We start from the raw sequence: 26,430 nt of genomic DNA on the forward strand, positions 1-26,430 counted from the left end.
TGTGCTAGTCCAACAGTTAACATTCGGATGGAAATTAAATAGTGGAGAGCCTGTACAATGAGATCTACTATCTATCTTCATTATTTGAAAATACTTTTATTAGCTGTCTAAAATAGTTTGCAGGAAGCTTTACCAAGTAAGTTATCACAAAGCATGTATTTTAAAAAGCAAAATTTTAGAGAAAAAGCTTCCAGTTCAAGCCTTAGATAGGATTAATATTTTAAGCACAAAAGTATCTTTATAAACCTAAGGCTTTTCAAACAGTCTGTCAACTTCCATTTTGGTGGGCAGTAAATATTATTCTTACTCTGTATATACAATTTTGACAAAATAGGTAAATCATAAATGTAAGTTGTGGATATTGTTTTAGTAACAAAAAGTCATTCAAATGAAAACATATAATGTATGATCTCATGAATATAACATATAATTTTAAAGTTTCAATATGGTATAATTTTATGTAAGCATCCTTTAACTCCTAATTTCTGTAGCTCCTTAACTTGATGAACAGAAACCCATTCATTCAGTAAATACTTGATTATTTACCTGATGTTGAGTTCTCTTTAGACTTTGGGCATACAGAATAAAACAAAGAGTCCCTTTCCTATTGAATATATCAGCACTCCTACTTACTGTCCTGATTTTAATTGTTTGAATGATTTCCTGTCAGCATTTTGGATTGGTTATAAAATGATATTACTTATTTAAAAATTTTGTAGCATGCCAAAAACCCCCAAAACAAGGTTAGGCATGTAATGTAATGGTCAGACAGAAATCTTCAACTCAGAAAATTAGGCTTGAAATACATGTGCGTTATCCATTTGAAAGTACAAGTGAATTTTCAAAGTTTAGCACATGGGGAAAAAAGTGAATCCCAGTATAGAAAGCCAACTCTAGAAAAAGGCAAACAATAGCTAGGTTGGTGGTGGCAGTGGGTTGTACCCTAGATGAAGAGAAAAAAAAAAAAAGAAGAAAAGGGAAATAAACAGTTTAAGAGTATTTGCACCTGGAGGCTTTATTCTTTTTATTCAGTTGTTGACATTTTATAAACCAGCATGGTTCACAGATGCTCTAACATCTTAGCCCGTAAACCATCCAGCCATTTGCAGCTGTTCATGGCGGATTCTCCATCCTGTGACACCAATGCCTCCTTCAAACAGAGCTTGCTGGCTGGGAAGTCACTGCTGAATAAGGAAAGTTGTGTCCCCACTGGAGGCATGTGTATAATGTTTGGCTAGTGGTGAAGTGGTGACTGCCACCCTAAACCACTACCTCTGGTTTTTATATGGCAGCAACTCACGGGTCTAAATCAGCTATGGACCAGCCATGAAATGCCTCCTATTCCCTGTCATGAGGAGCTGGACAGGATATATGCTCTAGACAGGGCTTGTGGCACCGTGACAGGGACTGGGTTTTCAGAATTTGGTAAACCTTAAAGACAGCTGTTAAAATGACCAAACTGAATGGATCTCAAGTCTGGCCCTTGATTTTTTTTTTTTTTTTTTAAGGTCTTATTCATTTGTCAGAGAGAGAGGGAGAGCACAAGCAGGGGGAGCAGCAGGCAGAAAGAGAAGCAGGTTCCCCGCTGAGCAAGGAGCCCAATGTGGGACTCAATCCCAGGACCCTGGGATCATGACTGGAGCCAAAGGCAGATACTTAATGGACTGGGCCATCCAGGCGAGTCCCCTGGCCCTTGATTTTAAGAATAGTATTTGTCTTACATCTTCTTTATGGATTTGTCAACCAAAATCTTGCCTTCTGCAGGCTAATAAATACTTACTGAGGGATTACCCTGTACAGGGCAATGTACCAGAAACTGTCTTAGGTGTCCTTTTGCAAAAATATCTTGCAAGCTCGTCAGAGAACTGAGGCCCAAGTGTAAGCTTCCACAGGAGAAGGCGCGATAAGTGAGGTAGGATATGTTGCCATGTCTCTCACTAGTAGATGGAGAGCTCTGTGCCAGAGGATGCTTTATCTTTACTAATATCCCCAGGTCCTGGCACAGTGCCTAGCATGTGGTGTGTTCTCCGCACCCATAAAGCTTTGTTTAAAGATAGAGAAGGGATTTGGGACCTCCAAAGAGAGAATTCACATTTCACTGGGGTGATGAGAGAAGGTTCCCTGGAGGAAAGCACTGTCTGAGCTGGACCATAGGGGAGGGGCTGAGGGGAGAAAGGATGAGCCAAGAGCAGAGGAGGCCTGTCCTCACATAATGGGTTTAGGCATCCTGCAGGTGACAGGTGTTGTTGGAAGCTGGAACGTTGGCTCATGGACATCTCTGCAGGCTTCATCAAGTCTGGACTTGATGCAGCTGACTGTACCTTAAGAAACTCACTCTTCTGGTTTGTCAGAAGCATTGAGTCAGGGGGTGCAGGAGGAAGCTAGACCCCTAACTTGCATGGCAGCTGAGGAATAGAAAGGACAGACAGTCTGAAGGAAGAAGCTGTGGGACTCAGTGACAGATTGTGGCTGGAGGGCAAAAAGGAGACAGCGTGGTAAGGTCTTGGGACAGAGAAAGGTGGCAGCACAGGTCAAGATAGAGCCTGGAAGAGAGGGTTGGCAGCTCAGAAACTGTCAATTTTACATGTGTTGAGGGTGAGGGGGTAGTGGACCCCTAAGAAAGCTGCCCAGCACGAAGAGTTGGAAACGGGGCACCAAGGCTTGGGAAGAGATTGAGGCTAGTGTTAGAAACTGGGAGACATTTGCCTAGGTTTGGTGAAAGATGTAAAAGTAAATAAGGTCTCCAAAGGAGGTTCTATAGTAACAGCAAATCCCATAGCTCCAACCAAAGGGGCGTGTATAAGTTCATGGGACTGGGAAGCTCATAGTCTAGTGGAAAGACTGCAGGAACCAGGGCTTCTGAGCCTGGGTCTCTCTCCTGCCCTTGCCTGCTCTTTCTCCCATGTCTCAGTGCAGCTGGTCTCCATTTGTGTCTGCACACGGACTCCCACATGGTAGGGCCTGGTTATGGCCAATAGCACAGAGTGACATTTTCTCTGCTCCATCACATCAGGGTCCGGCCATCGTGCCAGGGAAGGACTTTGAGGGCACTTGCCCACCCTTTGGCCAATCACCATTGCCAGAGGAATACCAGGTCTGGCCATGTGTCTGCTCCTGGGGCCGGGGAGTGGGTCTGCTCCTGGAAGGAGCAGACTGAGAAAGTCAGCAGTCGGATGAAAACAGTAGCTACCAGTGAGCCTAGGACTGAGACTGGAGAAGGAAGATGACATGGAAAAAAAGTAAAGGAAAGTCCAGAGAGATGGGGAAGACAGATGGACCCTAACACTAAAGGAGCAGAGTTTTCATAAGAAAGAAGAGGTCATTACAGCCTAGAAGAGCAGAAAGCCAGTTATATATGGAATTTTAATGGGTGCTAAAACACCTAACTCCTAAAATTAACTTGGCTACTGATCTTGTCAAGTTTTTCACTTCTTTGGGGGAGAAACTAGAAAGATCTGCACAGCTGAGTAGGGGAGACACGCATCAGGGTTTCTCAGTCATTTAGATCAATTCAACAAACCTTTGTTGCTGTCTCCTCCCTCCCACCCCCAACATGTGGGGCATGAAGTTAGGTGCCGGGGACACAAAAATAAAGGAGATATATTCTTGCTCTGAAGATTATGAGATGAAGGACAACGTGAAACAAACAACAAAGCACGGTATGTGCCGTGTCCATCAATCCCAGGAATGCTTATGGAGCACCTACTGTACACTTGACTTGTGCTGGGTACCTGGGGAGTCCAGCCTTTCGCCTGGTCAGTGGCCAGAATCCTCATCCTCCTACCACAGTCATTGCCCTATAATGAAGTTAATCGTGGGGTCATGGTCTTCTGCTTTGGTCTAAGCATCATGCGGGCGGGAATGCGTCTGCCTTGGTCCTTCACTGAAGGCCAGTACCTCTAACCCCTAGACGCTACCATCAGATAGTTGCCAAATGAGGAAACAGCAAACTATGCATAGCCCTAACACATTGCCATTTTCTGAGCATCCAGAACATGTTCTCTCTACGTTGAGCCTTTTATTTATTCTTAGCTGATGTCATGCTCCCAGTAGAAAAGCAAATGATCATTAAGAAGCCTTCAGCAGCTTTCAGGAGCTATTTCTGTTATTTGTGACCAGTAAAAACAACCTGAAAATACTAGTCTAGCATCCTCTAGGAATTAGCTGATTTAATCCTCACAGCAATCCTGTGAGAGGTAGCACAGGTCAAGATTTAACCCAGAGCCCAGAGAGGTTAATTCACTCACCCAGCGTTACACAGCGGGGAGGTGGCAGAACTGGGATTTGAACACAGGCAGTTAGCTTCAGGGTGCACGTCCACAGCCAATATAAGACCATGCCACCTTTCACAGTGAGAGCATTAAGGTGTGCACAATTCCCACTGCATGGATTCTAGCCCCTTTTTCTTTTTCCCCCTTTTCTGTTTTCAGCCTTGGGAAGCTGGTCCTCTCTGGGATTCCTGGCTTTGAAATAAGGGGAATTTCCAATAGAAAGCCAAGCCAAAGCCAGCCCTTAGTTGAGAATGAAGGGTTCTTTCTTTTGCTTTGTTTCCAACTCATTTAGTCCTTAATGTTTTTTGACAACCAAATTCTTTTGTCTCCAGAGCAGAAAAGAAAGGAGACCCTAGCCTAAAGATGCCTTATTTTCCCCTGACAACGTGAAACAAATGCTCTTCCCTATTTCTGTTACTCATTAAGAAATAGGGGACATGATTATAATGAATAAACGAGTTGCATTTAGGAGAGCCCTTCTGACTCACTTCTTGCTTATGCCATAATTGAGCTGATGAGCTAGTTTAACCTAGAATCACTTCCACTGATCTATTTACCTTCCACATGCCTTTCCTCATGTGTGAATTCTATGACATCCTATTTGTCATCGGAATACGTGTGTCCAGGCTTGAGATGAAACTTATCACAGAGTCATTTATATTTCTGCCAGTCTGTGTGTCCGATGAACCCTGGGAGCCCAGAAGGGATGCTCAGGCAGTTGAGCTCCCTCCCACAGGGGAGGACGGTCATCCCCACCATGGACCTGACTTCTCTGTGGTCCCTCACTTCCCCAACCCGACTGCAGGTTGCCTCATGCTAACCTGTGAGCCTGAAGCAGGTCAGGTGGCATCAGTGCTGGGGTAATCAGGCCCTTTCTTAGCTGAACAGCTACTGTCTTTGTGCCTTTCCTATGTGGTCATTTCCACGTCACCTTTAAAGCATCTTGGAAAAATGTTGATGTTATCTGAGAACCTATCCCGGAAGCTGGTCCCAGGAGAAAACCGGAAGCTGATCCCAGGAGAAAACCACCAACGACTCTTCTCCCTTTCATTGGACACATTGTATCAGTTGGCAGTCAGGTTCCAATGATCATTAAGGGCATCCACGAGATAGAAACGCCATGGGGGCTGCAGATTTGAGTGAGACAGAGTGTGTGATGTTAGGGACTCATGCGGGAAGATAGAGAGAACTCTGTTTTGTAATAGGGAGGGGTCTGGATCTGACCATGTGACACAGACCCCAGGTTCCCTGGAGCCACTGCAGAACCCTCCAAGAGGTACTTCAAGGTATGTGAACCCCTTGTCTCAAACCCAAGGAAGTCACCTGGCCTCTTTCTACGTGGGGCAGAAATGTCAGGTTATGAATGGCTTACATGACTCTAATGCTACCAGGCAGTCCTTGCAGACTCTGATTCACAGTTGCTGCTTAGCCCTGAGGGGTAGGGATGGTTACCATGCCATCACGCAGTGATGGGCACCAAGAACACCAGGAGTGGGGAACACCATTTCTGTGGGTCTCCTGCCAAGAGTTCCACCCATGCTGACTTACCCCAGAGAGCTGCTTCCTACAGTCTAGCCTTGTCTGGGGCCACCATGCTCTCTCCTGATAGTATCTGGTGCCTCTCCCGATAGCCTCCACTTATCTCCGCCTCTGCTTTGGTATGCGGGATTTGACATGGGGTCCAAGAAAATCTAGTCACGGATCTCTGACCAGGAACCTTGTGGCACTAAAGAAGGGTGCATGCGGGCTCCCTGCTTCTTTCTGGGCCAGTGACCTGTTGGGCAAGGCACTAATTCTTTAAGTCAGCATTTCAAAGAGAAGATTAAGAACAAGTTAAGCCCTGAGTTCAAATAGTTCAGTTAATCCAAGAGCAAAGTGTACTGGGTTTTGAGATCATGTAAAGTAACCAAGTCTTAAAATCGAAAATGGTCGTGGAAAAGAGGCACCTACACCTTCCACTAAGAAGGAGACATTTATATGGTGAGTGTGTGTGTGTGTGTGTGTGTGTGTGCCCCCGCATGCGCACAAGCCATGGGATTTCTCAGGCTTTTCATTTTCCTATCTGTAAAAGGGGCACAATAGATCGGTGGTCCAGATCTCATAATCTTTGCTTTGCTATCTTAGACACAGACATGTGGACCAGAGCTTATGTTCATGGCAGCTCTATGCTTGTTCTATCAAACAGTTACTATTTTTGATTTTTAAAAGAGCTTTAAATGGGCATTTATCTTCTTCTAAGGATAACTGTTTATAGTTTTTGTGAACATACCTCCTATAAACTGATTTGGTTCAAAGCAGCCAAACTGGTTGTGGGAGTTTGAGACCAAATTCAGACCCACCATTTCTTTGTCACTGGCAATCTTCAGATATTAAGGACCATTTTCTTGCAGGTCTTGCATAGCACCAGCATATGTGGTAGTATGGTTAGCACAGTCTTCGACATGCAGTTGGTACATAATGGATGCACAACTCTTGGAGCAAAAAAAATTACCCAGGTACACCTATAGGGCACATTACCCATAGGGGACTCGATAGGTGACATCCTGGAGGAAGGCTTGGTGGCTGATTACATGACAAGCTCTGCCCCTGCTTTTTCATGTCCATTTCTTCCAAGGTCAGCGGGGAGGTGCCTTCTGAGAAGGGCTTTCTGGGGAAGAGAACTTGAGAGTGAGACTCAGAACAATTTTCTGAGATTCTCCTACTTGTCTGTAAGACTCTTCCGGGCAGACTCACTGGATTCTCCCCTCAACTGAGAGCTCCTGAGACCTGAATGTTCAAGCCTTCTTGATGACCCTGGACAAGTCGGTGGTTTCTCCCCAGTACCCACCTTTGAACACTCCCATCTTCCTGAAGGGCCATCCAAACCAGTAGGTTTCCTTTTGCCCAAACACTTGTAAATAAGAAATTGTTTTACTACCATGGATGGTTTACTACCATGGTTTTACTACCATGAACTTTTCTGTCTAGATCATCATGATTTAGTCACAATCACCATGTAGTAGGATGATCTTGATTTTCTTCTGATGAAAATCCTGGATCACAGGTACTGTAAGTTCCCCCTGGAGAAAAGGGAGGTGTAGCCAGGCTAAAGTAATTTGTTTAGGATCACACACTGGGATGGGGCAGAGCTGGGAGCTCAAATCCGGTTGTTGGGTTCTAGAGCGTGTACACTTGATCATGACCCAGCCTGCTGGCATCCCAGCCTGAGCACTCACTGTGCCCCAGCTCAGGGTACTAGGAAGGTCATGATGTTCCCCCTGCCCTCAAGGGGGCCCAGGGAGGTGAAGACTCTAAGGTAGGAGACACTGCGCTGGGTCGGTGACCCAGGAAGAGCAAAAAGTGCTACAGGTCCCTGAGAAAAGAGTCCTTGGTTCTCCGTGGGGAACTATTTTATCTTTTCTATCTCACCTGGCCAATTTGAATTTTTGTGTATTAAAAATATGACTCAGACTTTGAAAACTAGGAAGAGTCCTTTTACTCAAAAATAGAAAAAGGAAAAAATTTTATGGCTTTAAATAAAATTTCTCCTTATTTGCATCCCCTGGTGAGCAGCAGGAAGTTTTGGATGTCCTGTTTATTTATTTATTTATCATCCTCCTCATTATTATTATTATTAGTGTGTGTGTGTGTGTGTGTGTGATCTATTCTGCCCAAGTGTGAATTCTGCTTCCTTCAACAGTTAACTTCATTGCGTCCCAAGGCATTAACCTTGATATAAAATTTTCTAATTAACACTGAGGAGGAAGGCAAGCTCTGAAGCTGTTCCTGCCTGCCCATACCTGTTAAACTACTCCAGCAGCTTCCATCAGCAAGCCAGAGAAGCAAATAAACTGAAAATCCACCCAGCTTTCAGGTTAATTCCAAAACAGTTGCTGGATGAATGTATGATGTGGACTTGGTGCTCTAGCCAATGACAGCAGTGACACTGTGTTGAGCTTAGAGACAAAGCCCAAAAACTTCAGTGATGTCTCCAGGTGCTGAAAGGAACAAAATCCCTTAGTTGCGCGTCATGGTTAAGATGCAAAGTAGAAACGGGGCTGAGCAGATGAACTTTGTCTCTAGACAATTTCACCGAGAATGAGGCAGCAGCAAGCCACAGGTGGGATGGGTGAGCAGGTCTGCCCGGGGTCACAAGAGAAGAGAGGTGCTTCATGGGCAGTCTAGCTGAGCTCCAGACTGCAAGTCTGGATGAGGGTGGGGATAGGGAAGCCCCACCCTGCCAGCAGGCCTCCAATGGCCCTTATCCTTTCTGGAAAACACAAAGGGTTTGAGGGCACAGTACAAATTTCTACATGACACCCAATGTCCTGTGTCTGAGTAAAGGGACATGGCTAGCTAAAGCCTTGATTATGCTTAAAAATTTAACTTCTCGTGGCTCCTGGGTGGCTCAGTGGGTTAAGCCTCTGCCTTTGGCTCAGGTCATGATCCCAGAGTCCTGGGATTGAGCCCCACATCGGGCTCTCTGCTTAGCAGGGAGCCTGCTTCCCTCCCTCTCTGCCTGCCTCTCTGCCTACTTGTGATCTCTCTCTGTCAAATAAATAAATAAAATTTAAAAAAAATTTAACTTCTCACTCAAGGCAAACAGATACACAGGGAAGCAGAGATTCTACACCCAGGATGTCCAAGTTCGGAGATAATTTATTCTTGCTCTTCTTCTTCTTCTTCTTCTTTTAAATTAATTCATTTGAGAGAGAGAGGGTGGGAGAGAGAGAAAGCGCGAGAGAGCGAGCTTGAACAGGTGGGAGGGGCAAAGGGAAAGAGAGAAGCAGACTCCCCAGGGAGCCCAATGCAGGGCTTGTTCCCAGGACCCTGGGATCATGACCTGAGCCAAAGACAGACACTTAACCAACTGCACCACCCAGGTGCCCGAATTACTCTCTTATGAAACAGAAACTTTTAAGATAACAACAGTATTGTCCCAGGAGAGCATAATACCAGGAGAGACAAGAATCTTAAATAAGGAATGGAGTCTTTGTTTTTCCTTGTTAGAGGAACACACTAAAAAAAATCAGAGGAACACATTAAAAAAAAAAAAAAAAAAGATTTGCAGTGTAAGAAATCTTGTTCAGATGTATTTTTTCTTTCTAATTAATAAATTGTACTACTGGACTAGTTAAATTACTTAGGTGGTTGTTTTTTTTTTTTTTTTTTTGCCAGGCATTAATAAAAGGAGGAAATTGGACTCGGATACACCAGTGTCCACTCCTTGCCCTCTCCAGATGGGAAGAGAAGGACTCTGAGGCCTACCCAGCCCCTCGGGACTGTTGGAACTTCCTCAGGCCCCAGCAGAACAGCTCAGGCCTCTGTCTCATGTGTGTCTGGCTGGTCCAGGATTTACTCAGCTGCTTTCTTGCCTGAACTTCTTCCTTCTATTTAGTCATTTTTTAAAAATTCAGACTTTATTATTTTTTTAAAGACTTTTATCTATTTATTTGACAGAGAGCACAAGCACAGGGAATAGCAGAGGGAGAAGGAAAAGCAGACTTTCTGTTGAGCAGGGAGCCCAACACAGGGCTTGATCCCAGGACCCCAGGATCATGACCTGAGCTGAAGGCAGCCACTTAACTGACTGAACCACCCAGGTGTTCTAAGACTTTATTTTTTATGAAAGCAGTTTCAGGTTCACAGCAAAATTGAACAGAAGATGCAGAAATTTCCCAAGTACCCTAGATCCCCCCCCATCCCTCAGCCCCCCTCCACCCCCTGCATAGCTTCCTCCCACATCAGTACCCCCCACCACGGTGGTACCTTTCTTACAATAGGCAGAGCTCCACCAACGCATCATTGTCATCCCAGGTCCAGAGCTGACGTTTTGGTCCACTGCTGGTGGTATATATCATATGGGTTCAGACAAATGTGTCATGACACGTATCCAATATTGTGGTTTCGTAAAGAGAATTACATTACCTTAAATATCCTCTGTGTTCAACCTAGTCACAAAAAGAGGAGATGCTTCATGAACATGCATGTCATCCTTGCCCAGGGGCCGTGCTGATCTCCTCTGTATGCTTCTAGCTTCGGTATGTGTGCAGCCGAGGAGAGCACCGAGCATCTCAAGAGGCAAAATCTTAAAGGCTCTCCCTCATGGAAAATCAGCCCTCGGTGACGGGAGGTCTGCAGAGCTGGCTCAGGTCAGTTTTGCATTACCTGCTCAGCATCACCACCACTTTGCCCTGGTGGCAAAACCAGTCTCCCCCTCCACATGAATCTGTGGAGGACTCAGGTCCCCAGCAGCAGTTTCTGCATTGGACATCACACGGATGCGCCAGTCTTACTCTACAGAGGGCAGGGGCAGTACTTTTCTAATAAACTTCATCTCTGTGGCTCCTGTTCCAGGCAGACAATGGGCATCCCATGGTTTGCTCTGTTGAACCAAACAAACTAGGATCCAGGGGAGGAAGTCTCATTGTTCTTTATAGAAAGATCTCTATTAATGACACAGATGTGTGCCCTTCTGTGTGAGTGACGGCCGTAAATCTGTCCTGCGGAGCCAGGAATAACAGAGGAAGTAGGGGTTTCAGATTCTCTTTGACCATATCCTGCGGGACAACCCCCTTCCCTCTGCTCCAGATGTAGTGCATGGTATAGCTCAGGCTCACTGGAAGGGTTGGGGCGTCCCCATTTGTCTGCTTTTTCACTGCAGTGTGCAGAATAGTGCCTGGTATCCTGCAGGGGTTCAGTGAGTTTCTGCGGAAGGAAGGAATAAATCATGGGTCCTGGCCCCGGGGAAGCGAGGGTCCTGCCCCTGTGATCCTGGCCAGAGATGACAGATATGCAGCTGTCCATCATCTGCCAGAGCTGGGGCGGATTCTCTCCAGTGGTGGCTCCTTAGTCAGCTGCTGCTTTCAATCTCTATCCTTCGAGAGCAGCTTTATTATAATGAGCTGTGTCCATAGGAAGTTAGCTCTGTGCTGCTTCTAAATCTTCTATTTTGCAACACAAGCATGTATTATTATTATTTTTTAAAGATTTTATTTATTTATTTGACAGAGAGAGATCACAAGTAGGCAGAGAGGCAGGCAGAGAGAGAGAGAGAGGAGGAAGCAGGCTCCCCGCTGAGCAGAGAGCCCGATGCGGGACTCGATCCCAGGACCCTGAGATCATGACCTGAGCCGAAGGCAGCGGCTCAACCCACTGAGCCACCCAGGCGCCCCAAGCATGTATTATTTTTTAATACTCCCTTCGAGGTCATGCTTCCTGGATTTCAGCCTGTTCTTATGGCCCCCTTCCTCACTTTCCTGAAAATGCTTTAAGATCCTGGATAATCAGGCTTGCCAGGGACCAGAAGGAAAAAGCCCTTAGGTGCTACCTAATCCTCTTTAATCAGTGGCCTATGGTAATACTTTCAATCTCTCCTTTCCCCAGCCCATCCCACCCGTTGCCATATCTGCAGCTATCTACCACCTCATTGTCGATTTCTGCATAGCATGTACTTGCCATTAGATTCGGGATTGGTCCTTCTCTGTCCAGCCCTGTATGGTAGGGACGTATGTTTCTCAAACTCCCTTCCAGAGTCTTAGCTCAGTCATTGGGAGAAGCTGGTAGAAGACCAGAGGACAAGCAAGGAGCCAGAGTGTTTCTCTCCATCCCCAGCCCCCACTTCAGTCAGCATGCTCCTGTTGGCTGCACCTCCTTCCGGGACCCAACAAGGCAGTCCTACCCCTGGGATCTGGTAGCACTATCTATTGTCCCTTTATCCCCAGGGAGAGTGGCAGATGTCTGCTCTTGTGCCTCTTGAGATTGCTTCCCTATGTTCTCTTTGGTTTCTCAGCTCTTCCCTGACCTTTGTAACCAATATCCTGTATTAAATCCACTCTGCTTGCAAAACTTAGGGTGGTTCCTGATTTTTTACTAGACTTGAATAGACACAGCATGCAAATACTCCTGCAGACTTCATGTGGGCTCCTCGCTTTTCCTCTGACTGTTCTGTGGAATGAAGAACTTACCTCAACAAGATAGTGTCATAATAAGTTGTTTGTGGAAGAGTTCCGAGATCCTGGAGTGGCTTGTAAGTTATAAGTAAGTGCAATCGGTCATGAATTAGCATTCATCCAAATATTCTCTGCTTACTAAAGTAGGTTTAATTTCTCTTCTTACAAGAGAAACTATTTGAACGGTCCCCAGCTGAAGAGGTGTGGGTACTCCCTTGACAACGGTCTTGCTTGGCTTCTAAGCCTGGGGGCAGCTGTGGTACCTGACTTATCACTCGTTCAATGCTGGGTCACCTTGTATGTGTCCCAAAGCCACTTATCCTCTCAGCTTTGGATGCCAGTCAGCAGCCAAACCTATACTTAGGGTAGCTAACCCAAGGTATCTGGCAAATGGCTCAGGGTTAGGGGTTTGGGCTGAACATGGATTTGGGGTCAGTCACAGTAGGGTTTGAATCTCAGCTTTGTTATCTCCAGAGCTGTGTAAGTTTGGAAAAATTTCTAAACTTCCATAAAACCCTTTTTTTCCCCCCTAATGTTTAATGAAGAGAAGAAAGTTTTGCGTCAGGCTTTACATTAGATGGTTATCTCAAAGAGAAAGATCTGCCTTAAGGCCGCAATCAGAGTTTACAAATCATGAGACCTGGCTACTGAGAGCTGACTCTTCTCCTCTCCCATCAACGCTCTATGTAAAGTAGTACATGTTCTGTAGGGTCTATCAAGAACCCAAAGCCTGCGTCTATCCCTATCCAGATGGGCCCAGAACCAAAGCCTTTTTAATGGATATAGGAATTCTGTTTCTGTGAAAACATCAGCCTCCTTAATTTATTTCTTTTCTGTGTTTGTTCGCCTTGCCTATTTATTAAACACATTCAGTTGCTTATCCTTTGCAAATAGGATATGAAAAGGAAGAGAGAAGGAATGTTTAGCTTTGTGTAGCTCTGATTTCAGACCTGGTAAATATTGGATGGTGTTGACAGGAATCCAGGTTCCGGACTGGAACCTGGAAGGACTGGACAGGACTCTTGTGTTATGAGAGGTAGTCTAAGTTCTGGCTTGATCAGACTCGAAGCTGGAGAACATCCTATGACGGTTATGCTTCTGTTTTGAGCTCCCTTGAAAGGAATCAATTTCTGCCATTTGGGGGGATGGGCAAAATGCACTGTTAACTTAATTTTATGTAATAACTGTCAAATGTTGTAAGCCAGTGCTTTCACTATTTAAAAGGGGAAATGTAAGCCAGTCAACCTACATTCTGATCTAAAAAGCAAACCCAGGTAGATGAATGGGAAGGTGGAGGAGGAGGAATCCCATGTAGCAAACCACCCTTCTGAGTGAGTGCTGATTTACATAGATTTGAAAGGCATGGCCGAGAAAGAATCTAGGGCACAGCATTGTCAAAGAGTTATCACAGATCTAAGGACTGAGATGTTCTCAGATGAAGTGGCACAGAGCTTCAGCCCTCGTCAAAGAGGGCTTTTGCCATGGGGGGGGGGGTGGTCCAGGGACCACCTTTTGGGGCAGCTGAAAGAAGCCTTTCCCCTTCTTGCCCTTTGAGAAGGGGAGAGGGGAGAAAAGTGAGCCAGGGGGTGTGAGGAGTTGCTGGTTTGTGGGAATGCATATGGATAAACAGCAGAGAGCCAAAGTACTTCTGATTCCAAAACAATCATTCAACAAGCAACATGGGGAGGTCCTAAGGGAGCTCCTAATGAGAACACAGTGAAAGCCCAAGGGAAAGGGCCCTTATGTAGCGTAGATGTGGTGAATACCCTTGAGTACCCTCAGCTACTCTTTTCAGCTTGCTTCCTCAGGCTGCAGGTTTTGCACAGGAACCTTGGAAGAACATATGCGGTCACATGTTCACTCTCATGGGCCTAAACCAGACAGCACTTGATGGAGACTTTTTATTTTATTTATTTATTTATTTATTTATTTATTTATTTTAAAAAAAGATTTTATTTATTTATTTGACAGACAGAGATCACAAGTAGGCAGAGAGGCAGGCAGAGAGAGAGAGAGAGAGAGAGAGGGAAGCAGGCTTCCTGCGGAGCAGAGAGCCCGATGCGGGGCTCGATCCCAGGACCCTGAGATCATGACCCGAGCCGAAGGCAGCAGCCCAAACCACTGAGCCACCCAGGCGCCCCTGATGGAGACTTTTTAGTTCTGCAGTCTGACAACTGAGCACTCTGGATTCTCCTTCCCCGATTCTACTGTTAGTTTCAAAAATTGGAATAATACTTATCTCTTTCCAAATACTACATATATATATATTTTTTAATTTTGTTAACTGATAGTCTCTTTCCTGCCCACCCTCCTGAACTATAATTTCTTTGAGAATAGATATCTTTTTGTGTTTTATTTGCTGACACATGTCCCCAAAACTTAGAACAGGGCTTGAACCATAGCAGATCTTCAATAAATATTTGTTGGTTGCATGAGTGAATAAAATGTAATCCTGGTTTTATATTTTTAATATATCTCAAGGATAATAACAGAGCCTTATACTTATAAAACATTCAAGAATTGTCTCTGGGTAAGTAAAAATTCAGCTCAGTGTCTATTCCCTCTCTAAACCTGTGATCAATACAGCTGTCCATAATGTGGGTCTATGGTCAGCTGTTGGACCTGCAGATTCCAAGTTGGGCATCTTAACCAAATTGGAACATGATTCTTTGTGCTCACTGCTGAAGATTGTACTGGAAGGCAGTGGAAATCGGAAACACAGAGGGCTCTCAATGGGAGGGATATGCTAGCTGGAGTTGGTGAATTTGCCACTTGAATAAATCTTATAGATTGAGAAACACAATTCATTTACATGCTTCATTACATAAATGAACTCCATGCTTAAAAATTCGTAAGAGAGGGGCGCCTGGGTGGCTCAGTGGGTTAAGCCGCTGCCTTCAGCTCAGGTCATGATCTCAGGGTCCTGGGATCGAGTCCTGCATCGGGCTCTCTGCTCGGCAGGGAGCCTGCTTCTCTCTCTCTCTCTCTCTCTGCCTGCCTATCCATCTACTTGTGATTTCTCTCTGTCAAATAAATAAATAAAATCTTAAAAAAAAAATTCGTAAGAGACTGCTATCTCCAATCATAAATTGAATTAATTTATCAGGCATAACATAACTCAGGCAGACAAGATAAAGAAGCCAATGGTCGCTCCCATTGAAAAGCTGCCCAGGAAGACGATCAGCCTAGGGATGCTGGATTCAGAACCAGGGAACTTAGTTCTAGAACTCAGATGTTGGATAGCCACACTCCAACATGTCTTTCACCATTCCACCTCCAGTGAGGAACCCGCCTGTCCTCTTGGTTTGGTGTGGATGGGCCAGGCAAATTTATTTCTGAAACCCCCACTTTTCTGTGCTTCTGTGGGTGATTAACACATTCCTCCATGAAATATGTTAATGCTCCAGTCAAGTCTTGTTCTGGCCTAGGAATCATTCTGTCTCACTAACTCTTAGATTGAGCATGCATGAGTGTTCACTCCCAGCTAACCAGTCCTAATGGCTCTTCTCTGAACCATTGGGTGATTTGACTTTATAGTTTAACTCTTCAGAGAGTATTGATTTCTGTCATTTCCAAATGTTTGGGCTGCCCTTCTGTCTCTGCTATTCACGGTCTTTGCCTATTAGGTAAGCTTCAGATATTAATGGATTTGTCCTCCTGAGCAACCTCTCCCACAGAGAGCAGAGCAAAGTGACTCTCTGACCCAAACGTTTTGATCCCTGATGATTAGTTTCTTCCTATAAGTCATTAAGCTGTCTTTTTATTTTTTATTTATTTTTCAAGATTTAGTTATCTATTTTAGAGAGAAAGAAACAGACCGAGTTGGGAGGAGGGCAGAGGGAGAGTGAGAGAGAGTCTTAAGCAGACTCTGCACTGAGCGCAGAGCCCAATATGGGGCTGGATCTCTCAACCCTGGGATCATGACCTGAGCCAAAGCCAAGGATACTTAATTGACTGTGCTCCCCAGGTGACCCCAGTAAGTTGTCTTTCGAGGGTATATGGCCATCTTCAGTGAGGCAGCCTCCCCTCTAGTGAGTTCAGCTTTTTCCTCTGGAGCGGGATCATTCCTGGGACATTGGAAAGTCACCGTAGGATTGAGAGAGATGTGGCCTGAGGGTGGTTCACATTAGTGGCTGTCTCTGCACGGGTTCCCCACCCCATTCCCACACCACAGCCCCTCTTGCTTATGCAGCCCCTCCCACCTTAAGAACGTCTAAGCCCCCACAGGGTGGATCCACCCTGTAGTTTTCATGGCCCTGCCTAAGTTTGGGGCCCAACCCATGACATATATACCTTTGGGAGGTTAAAAGCTGAATTAGAAAGATGACAGATAGAATGATCCAGAAAAGCTTGTCCTTCTGGGAAATAACAGTTCTCACACTAACTCTTGAGAAATAGGTCCCTATGGTCTCAGTGGAGAAACCTATTAAGTTCATGTTCTGAACCTGTGAAGTGAAGGACCCCAAGCTGGGAGCCTCTCCAAGGGCAGAGCCAATGTGGATGAGCCACTGTTACCATTTTCACAACGATACAGCCCCCGAGTCATGTTTAGAATAAACCTTTGATGATGGAAGGGAACTGACACACTCACTACATAAATGAAAGTAAATTTAATCACATTAGTTATACTTTGCATGATTTTGTTTATTAAAACTAGGAAAAGGACAATACATTTAGAAACATTTTCATCAAGTCTTGAAATAACAAAGGATTTGTTTGGATAGTGCTGTCCAATAGAAATATAATGTGAGCCACAAATGTGATTTAAAATTTTCTAGTGATCACATTAAAAAAAATTTAAAAAAAAAATTTCCTACCTACTTTTGTTAAATGTAGTAAAAGATAAAATATGAAAAAAGTAAAAAGAAGCACATGAAGTTAATTTCAAAAGTATGATTTTCCAGTCCTGAGCAGAACTTTCCTCTTCCCTGTTGTGGAGGTAAACCTTAGTCTTAATATCCGGATTCCATGCGACAAAGGCAGGTCTTGTCTATGTTCATCACTGACAGCAGGGGAAATTCAGGACTGAATTCTGGCACAAGGAATGATTAGGACCAGAGGTAGAAGAAAAAAGTCCGTAATCAAAACCTCTGACTTCATTTGGAAAATGTGGTCCTAACTTACCAGGGAGACTACTTTCCTTTATCATTGCTTTGTCAGATTAACTCCTTTGAGAAGAGAAGCCACATTATTCTTTTTATTGCAACTTGTCTAGATGTTGCTGTGGGAATGCCCATACATAGTAAGGCTAACCAGATCCTGAGAATTCTACGAGCAGCTTGCCAACAGCTTGGCGTTCACGGCCTTCCTTTTGTCCTAAGATCAAGCATTTACGAAACACAAAGGTGTGCTGGGCCCTGTGATGTCTAAAAAAGAAGACAAACCCTTGTCATTTTGCTGAGTTAGGCTTTTGTTAGAAAACAATAGGGGTGGGGCGCCTGGGTGGCTCAGTGGGTTAATGCCTTCAGCTCAGGTGGTGATCTGGAGTCCGGGGATTGAGCCCTGCATCTGGCTCCCTGCTCAGTGGGGAGACTGCTTCTCCCTCTGCTCCTGCTCATGCTCTCTCTCTCTCTCAAATAAATAAATAAAACCTTTAAAAAAGGAAACAACATAATATCTAATAAAATGCTAATTATGGGACATTTACACTATATGTAATAAGGGTTTTGAGGAGAGAAAAAAAAAGTATGTTTTACTTAACCCAGTATAACCAAAACATCATTTCAATAGGTAGTCATAAAAAAATTAATGAGATCTCTTACATTCTGGTTTTTGGGTTTCTTTTTTTTTTTTTTTTATAGCAAGTCTTTGAAACCCAGTGTAATTTATGCTTCTAGAACGTCTCCATTCAGACCAGCTGCAATGCTAATTCTCTATAGCCACATGTGGCTGATGGCTGCTACTTGGACAGTCTGATAATAAGACTATTCCATCCCACAAATGTCCTGATTCATTGAAGTTCCATGGTTTTGAATTCCAGCTCAAGGAAAGCTTTATTAACTCACCTTGACCAGAGCTTCCTGGTATGGTTGATGAAGTTCATGTTCATAATGTGTTAATTATCTACCACTTTAGCCTCATCCCTGGGGTATTCTGCTTCTCTCTATGTAGCACACACAGCCGAGTGATCCCCCTAAAGTCTAAGTTAGATACTTCACTCCTCTGGTCAAAACCTTTCCACAGCTTCCCATCTCCGTCTTTTCATAGCCTACAAGACTGGCCCCTGCCTCCATTTCTGTCTCATTTCCTACCATTCTGTCCCTCATTTGTGCAGCCAAATGACTTTGTTGCTGCTCCCTGACCACACCAAGCACACTCCTGCCCCAAGACTTTACGCTTGCTTCTTCCCTTCTGCTTGGAATGCGTTCCCCCACATCTTCCCAGGGTTCACCATGAAATGGCACTTATCAGAAGAGCCTTCCTTGACCATTCTATATAATAGCCCTTAAAGAGGGGTTCTCTTGAGGCTTTTCTTATCACTCTGCATCCTCACCCACTTATGACCTGCCTTATTTCCTAGCTCTTAATTGTTGCTTAGTTCACCCCCACCCTACTAGACTTCCTCTGTTTCCATTGGAGGTGCTGAAGTCCCAGCAGCAATAGTATCTGGCACGTAGTAGGTGTTTATCAAACACTGGTGAATGGATAAAAGAAGGAATCCAACTGGGTAAGAAATGCGTACAGGAATTATAGGCTCTTATAACAATAACAGATTTATATTTAAGATACTTATTTGAGTTTAGTCTTGGAACCAAGCATTTCCCCCCGTGGTAAAGAACTCCTCTGAACAGAAACGCGACGGGCCTCTTATCCAAGGTCACCCCGCCTCACTCGGGCTCTCTCTCCCTACTCCAGTATTGCTCTTTTATCACTTCTCAGCTGTTACAGGCCCAGATTAGACACCCTGTGTTTTTTATTTGATGAATCACAAACTGACAGCCACCAAACTCTTGGATGTGCTGTGTTGCCGGGGTGTCCGCTCACAGCACCTCAGATTGCTTAAAACCGGATCAGTAATCTCGGTCAAAGAATTCCCGTCCCGTGACTGCTGGTCCTTCTCTTTATTAATTAGTTTTTACATACATTCCCTTCCGGAATGCAGGGGTGGGGGATGGGAAAGCCTGCACATTGGTTTTTCAGGTCTCTGCTCATTTCCGGTCTGGCTGGGGCATGCGCAGACGCAGCCAGCCTCCCCAGTTTTGTGCACCTCCAGCTGCTGCATGTCCTTTGTCGCGCTTCCGAGCAGATTGCAGGAGCTGCTTACCAATGAACTCCAAAGCTGGCTTTATAAAAGCCCTCCGGCTTTACCTCTGTAAGGTTGTGGAGTATCTACCTTAATTAGCCTACGCTCTGGCAGGGCCTTTTCCAGGGTCCACAGCACTGAGCCACGAAGTCGCGGGTCAGGGGTGGAACGAGATCCGTGGCCCTGGGACTCACAAGGTCACACCAGCATCTAACCTGAACACCCCCCACGCGTGCCCCACACATCGTGTTCTCACCAGGTGAACCGCGTAACCTAACGGGTGGATGTGTTGGCTGTGGGACTGGCCCAGTGTGAGCCCACAGAGGTCTGCATGCTTGGAGCCACTCGAAGGAACACCATCCTTAGGAAACACAGCCACAGGTGCATCTCAACCTGGGGCGCTCCGTGATTAAGCACGCGCTCCCCAGGAGGCTGAGAAGAGAGCGTCATCTCCCTGGTAGGCATTCTTAAGTTTCCGTTGACAGGATACAGTGAACGCACAGAAAGTGCTCACTCATGGAGGACAAACCTCGAACACCTTTTTTTTATAAGGACGTAAAAATTTAATGGCCACAGGACATTAGAAACTGCCTGTCAGAATTAAGAAAGTATTTAGAATTTATTAGAAGTTGTAAGATTTCTTGCACAGCTGAGTCACGGTTTAAATGTCAGGCATTCTGTACCACACTATGCAAAATTGTCCGTTATTCTCGCTCCTGTATGCTGTTTGTTTCTTGAATAGTAGGAGTTACTATCCATTGGGTTTTTTGTTTCTTACCTGTGTCCCTGACTAGACAGACTATAAAGCCCATAAGGGCAACAGAACGTATGTATTTTATTCATCCTTATATACCCAGGAGCATGTATATACCTAGCATGTAGAGAGATATAAAATCATATTGACTACTAATAGCAATAGTTGGATGAATAGATCAATGACAGTCTTTCAACAACATCTTTAAGCAAAACTACTAAATCAAGCTAAAACATTGATTCCTATCCATTTCAAAAGTTTAAACTGTTTCTGAAAGAGATCATCAACTAATTCAATCCAGGAATTAAACCATGTTAATTCTTGAGAAGAAAGTGATTCTAACCAGGCAAACAATAATTTATGTTCCAGAATTTTATATTCATGAAATGCAGATATCCTCTGCTATTAGAAAGTAGAGGGTTCCTATGAAACTTTCATAAGCTCAAATGGCATAAAGCCAAGGGTATATTCCACTAATATAGTGGAGGATATGTTTTTTCCTAAAAAACAAAAATAACACTAATATAGTGGAGGATATGTTTTTTCCTAAAAAACAAAAACAACAAAGCAGGCTTTTTCAGAAGGCAGGGGATGCCTGTTTCAGGCTTTATCCACAGAGAACTAGGGTGTGAGGACACTCACTGGCTTACAAAGAGCCAGGAATGTGAGTGAAGGTTGGACGGGAGCTCAGTAATGCATGGCTTTACCTGCCACGCTGGGACCCTAAGCTCCATTTACTCCATGTGCAAGGATGTTTATCAGTGACATACAGTGCTCCAGGGAGCATAATATGAATTAGATATGCTGTTTATAGTCAATGGCCCCAGAGCCTATTGGAGAGAGACAAACTTGACTATGTTGACAGGCACACAAATAGAAATATGGTCACTGTGTTTAGTCACTCCGAGGAGAGGTAGCTTGTTTCCCTAGTGTGCTGGGGACACTTCCCACGGGAGGTGCCTTAACCCTTCCCCCAGAAGGGCCCATGTTAGAGCCTTGGCACCTGCTCTTCCCACTCCCAGAAAGACCCGGGCCCCAGATTTTCCGAACCACCTCAGACCACTTCACACTACCCACTTGGTCGCTATTTCTCCAAGGACACCGGCCTCCCTACTCATCTCGCAGGCTTTCTGCAACTCTTCTTCCCCAGATCTTTGCATTTCATTTAGGTTTCTGTGAATCTATCAGAAGTTCTTTCTTTCTTTTTAAATTTTTATTTATTTATTTGACAGACAAAGATCACAAGTAGGCAGAGAGGCAGGCAGAGAGAGAGGAGGAAGCAGGCTCCCTGTGGAGAAGAGAGCCTGATGTGGGTCTCGGTCCCAGGACACTGGGATTGTGACCTGAGCCGAAGGCAGAGGCTTTAACCCACTGAGCCACCCAGGTGCTCTGAGAAGTTCTTTCTTTAGAGAGGTCTTTCCTGACTCCATTATCTAGAAGCATTCCACCCTGTACCCTTGTTTTGTTTTTCTTTGGAGCACACTCACCCACCAACCCCCCCACCCCGCGATTACCTTATATATACTATACATTATATAATACGTTACATGTAAATTTCCTGAGGCCAGGAGAACACAAACTCTGTCCATCTTGTTTACCACTGTATCTCCAATGGGTGACACGTAACAGGAGCTCAACACATATTTGCTGAGTGAATAAATAGATTAGATTGAGTGTGGTGGTGAATAATGAGACAGCTGATCAAGAGAGATCTGAGTCATTAGGAAATTAAAATAACAAAATAGAGAGCTTTTCATTAAGACAGTCTCCACTAAGCCTCTACTTTACAGCATCAAACAGAACCTGACACATAATAGGCCCACAGAATAGATTGATTTAAAGTGAATGAAAGGACACTTTGTTTGCTTTTCTAGTCACTGTATGTTGAGAAATCAATAAAAATGACGTCCTCAGTGAAGAACTTCCTTTCTTCAGAGATTTTACTAATTCATACTGGCTCTAGCATTGTTTTATATATACCGGTAAAACTTTGCTGGATATAAGTAAACCATCTGCACCATGGATTCTTTCAAGTTATTTTCTTAATGATTGCCCTGGGAGTTACAACGACGTCTTGTAAAATTTTCATGTGAATGAATAACAACATACTTTTAAAAGTATATAAAAATTTTGCTCTTTTATAGCTTCATTCTCTTCCCATTCCTTTACTATTATCATCATAAAAATTATATCTTAATACATTATATGCCTATCAGCAAATATTTATGGTTATTGTTTTATGCAGTTGTCTTTTAAATCAAATAGGAGAAGGGGCACCTGGGTGGCTCAGTTGGTTAAGCATCTGACTCTTGGTTTTGGCTCAGGTCATGATCTCAGGGTTGTGATATTGAGCCCTGTGCTGGGCTCAGTGGATAGTCTGCTTGGGATTCTCTCTTGCCCTTTCTCTCTGCTCCTGCCTCCCCCCACCCACACTCTCTTTCTCAAATAAATAAATAAATAAATAAATATTTTTAAAAAATCAAATAGAAGAAAACGAGTTACAAAAAAAATTACATAAATACTGTCTTTGGTATTTACAATGCAGTTATCTTTACGAGTGCTTTTTATTTCTCCATATGGATTCAAGTTATTGTCTAGAGTACTTTCACCTAAGCCTGAAGGAAGGACTGTGTTTTGTAGGTCAGGTTTACTAGTGACACATTCTCTCAGGTTTTATCTGGGAGTGTCCCAATTTCTTTATAGTTTTGCTAGATATAGAATTCTCATAATGGTCTTTCTCAGTACTCTGAATGTCATCCCTGAATATGGCATCCCTCACTGCCTTCTGGTCTCTATAGTCATGGATGAGAAATCAGCTGTTAATGTTACCAAGACTCTCTTGCTGACTTCAAGCTTCTCTCTTTGTCTTTAGAGTTTAGCAGTTTGATTATGATTTAAGTGTTAATCATTTTCAGCTTATTCTACTTGAACATTTTTTCTTCCTTCTTTCCTTCCTTCCTTCTTGAATGTGTAGATTATGTTTTTCATGAAATTTGGAAAGTTTTCAGTAAATATTTCTTTAAAAATTTTCCCTATCCCTTTCAGTCCTTTTCTTTGGAACTGTCATTATGCATATCTTGATATGTTTGATGGTGTCCCGTAGGTCTCCAGGGGCTCTGTTAATCTTTGTTCATTCTTTATGTTTTTTCTTTTCCTCAGACTGTATAACCTCAGTTAACCTATATTAAAATTCATTCTTTCTTCTTTCTTCTGCCAACCTAAATTGCTTCTTTCTTCTGATAATCTAAATATGCTATTGAACTCCTGTGGTGAATTTTTACATTTCAGTTATTGCACTTTATAACTTTGGAGTTCCTATTTGGTTCTTTTTTATAATTCTTATCTATTTGGTGAGACATCCTTCTCTTACTTGCCTTTAGTTCTTTAGACATGGTTTTCTTTAGTTCTTTGAACATGTTTAAGGTAGCTGATTTGAAGTCTTTGTCTAGTAAGCCCAGCATTTAGGCTTCCTCAGAGGTGGTTTCTACTGACTGCATTTTTCCCCTGAAAAAAGGCCATATAGGCCATATGGTCTTGTTTCTTTGCATGTTTCATATTTTTTTTATTGAAAATTCTATGTTTAAATAATATAATGTTGTGAGGCTGAGAATCATTCTGTCCTCTCCCAGCATGTGCTGTCGCCGTTGATTTGTTTAGGTGGCTTTTCTGAACTGAGTCTGCAGTTGAATTCTGTATCTTTTGTCATGTGTGGCCACTGAATTCTCTGCTCATTTAACTTAGTGGCCAGTTTGTGATTCAATAGAAATTTCACTAAATGTGTGGGAGATTTCTGAGGAGCTCTGTATGAGTATTTGGGGGCACACCTTCAACATTCAGATAGGTGATTTCCAAATCTATCTTTATTTGGGGGATGCAGAGAGAGAGAGGGAGAGAATCTTAAGCAGTTTCCATGATCAGCACAGAACCTGACATGGGGTTTGATCTCATGACCCTGACAGCATGACCTGAGTTGAAATCAAGAGTTGAATACTTAGCCAACTGAGCCACCCATGTACCCTGGCAGTTTCCAACTCTTAGCCTTCACTTTCTGCTTATGTAAAGCCTGAAGGTCAGTCAGAGGTGAGAATTTAAGCCCCTTCTCGGGTCTTTTTTGACATGTTCATGACTTTGGCCATGCATGAAGCCTTCTAGATTCCCACAGATATATGAAAGATTTTCAAAGCTCCCTATAGATATCTCAGTTCCCACCTTTTTCTTTTAAGCTTTTTGGTTAGGCTGTTGTTTGACCCAACTCTTATCTGCCACCCTGGGCAGCTGTAATGTTTTCAACTAATGATCCTGGGAAAAGATTTTTCTTAGTGGGTAAGTTGCAAGTCAATCCAAGTAAAGACAGTTTTGTAAGCAGAGTCTTCTAAGAATGACCAGATAGACCAAATACTGCCAATTCTCTGAAAATAAAATTTTGAAGGAACCCCAACCCCATTCTGCCCCCTCCAGTGGTTGCCACACTGCTGGTTTCCACTGTGCTTGAGGGCCACTGATTTTCAAGTCTACTTTTGGGTTGCAGAGAAGTAATGGAGATAGAGCAAGTTAAAATGTCATAAAGCTTGCTGGTCTTATTGAGTTTGAGCCTTTCTTCCTGAATAGACTCTTCCCAGATTGCCATAAGCCTTTGATTAATTTTAAGAGTTCTGAAAAAGTTAATTCTGACAATTTTTACAAATGTTCTCACTGCTTTTATGGAGATTTTCGGAGGTCCATTCTCTGCCACTTCTGCTAATGTTCCTCCACAGATTCTTTCAGTGGAATTTATCTTTTCCTTGGCATAAACATTTTCTAAACATTGACCATCTAAAGTCTCAAATAGTTTACATTTGTTCTAAATTGTCAGGAAATGAGTTTTTTGAAACAAATGTTTATCCTTATAAAACTACCATGGAAACAAGGCAATTAAAAGATGAAAGACAGATAAGCCACAGGAAAAAAGAAATTGTTCATGTCTCTCTACAACTTTCACTGTTATTTATGTCCTTTTGCTTTTTGTTTTAGCATGGACCTGCTTACTTTGAAACTACCGGATTGCAGTTCAGCTGTGCATCAGTTCCGCATCTTCTCCCTGGGCCCAGGTAAGCATGGAACAGAGTGAGACTGAAGTAGTCTTCAGCAGCCCCTTCACTTTGGCCATCTTTATTGTATTAGGTCAGGTGGCCATAACAAAATACCACAGACTGGGTGGCTTAAATAACAAATTTATTTTCTCACAGTTCTGGAAGTTTGAAGTTCAAGATTAATGTACCAACAGGTTTGGTTTCTCCTGAGGTCTCTCTTTGGCCTGTCAATGGCTGCTGTCTCATTGTGTCCTATGGCTTTTCCTCTGTTCACACATGCTCCTGTTGTATCTTCTTCTTCTTATGAGGACACCAACCCTATTGGATTAGGGCCCCACACTTGTGATCCCATTTAATCTTAATTATCTCCTTAAGGCCCTGTCTCCAAATATAGTCACATTGGGGGTTAGGGTTTCAACATATGAATGGTTGGGAGGGCGGATGCAGTTCAGTTTGTAACAAGTTTCTAACACAATAAGTAGGTTCTCCATAAACATTTCTATAGATGACATGCATCCTTTTTTGTTCCTTGTCATTTATGTTTGTGTACCGTCCTTTATTCCTCTGTAACACCTCAAACTAGGCACAGTGGTTTCTGGTCCATTGGGAGAGCAGCACTGTGTGGAGCTTCCAGAGTAATCTCAGTGCCAGAGTTCAAATTCCCACTCTGATACCTGCTAGTTTGTGTGACCTTGAGCAAGTCAGTTAACTCACTGATTTTTCTCTAGCTTTTGTATTCTTTCACTTCTCTTTCATGTCCCTCTACCCTCTAGGCCCTGGATTTGTCACTGACCCCTCCTAAAACATCCTACTTCAGCTCTATGTGGCACATGTAGGGGTCCACTAGGAAAATGTATCCTGGTTAATGTACTGACTAAATAGTTCTGAGTGTTCTCCATCTCTGCCTGCGTAATATACGTATTTGCAGAGATGCTGTCCCTGCTATTGCTGCTCAGGCAAGAATAGTAGTAGCATTGTTGGGCAGTGTGGTTCAGGAAGGAAGGGAAGAGGCAGTGCAGGACAGGCCTAGTGGGGGTGGGGTAACAAGGGGTATACCAGAAGCTGGGAGACCCTTCACATGTATTTACTCAACCAGCTTTCACCAAGAATCTGAGAATTGTGCCAAGTGATGGGCCAGAGCTCCTATCAGAAACTTCTCTGA

The 26,430-nt window shown here is 43.7% G+C and overlaps 1 non-coding gene across 1 annotated transcript; it reads right to left on the minus strand.

Annotated features, from left to right (window-relative positions):
* Window positions 1–10,209: 10,209 nt before the first annotated feature.
* On the minus strand, window positions 10,210–10,316 carry LOC132002323 (U6 spliceosomal RNA). The gene has a single exon (XR_009399821.1). It is a non-coding gene; the product is annotated as a U6 spliceosomal RNA (small nuclear RNA).
* Window positions 10,317–26,430: the final 16,114 nt, after the last annotated feature.

Source organism: Mustela nigripes, chromosome 14, assembly GCF_022355385.1.
Source record: "Mustela nigripes isolate SB6536 chromosome 14, MUSNIG.SB6536, whole genome shotgun sequence".
Lineage (NCBI taxonomy): Eukaryota > Metazoa > Chordata > Mammalia > Carnivora > Mustelidae > Mustela > Mustela nigripes.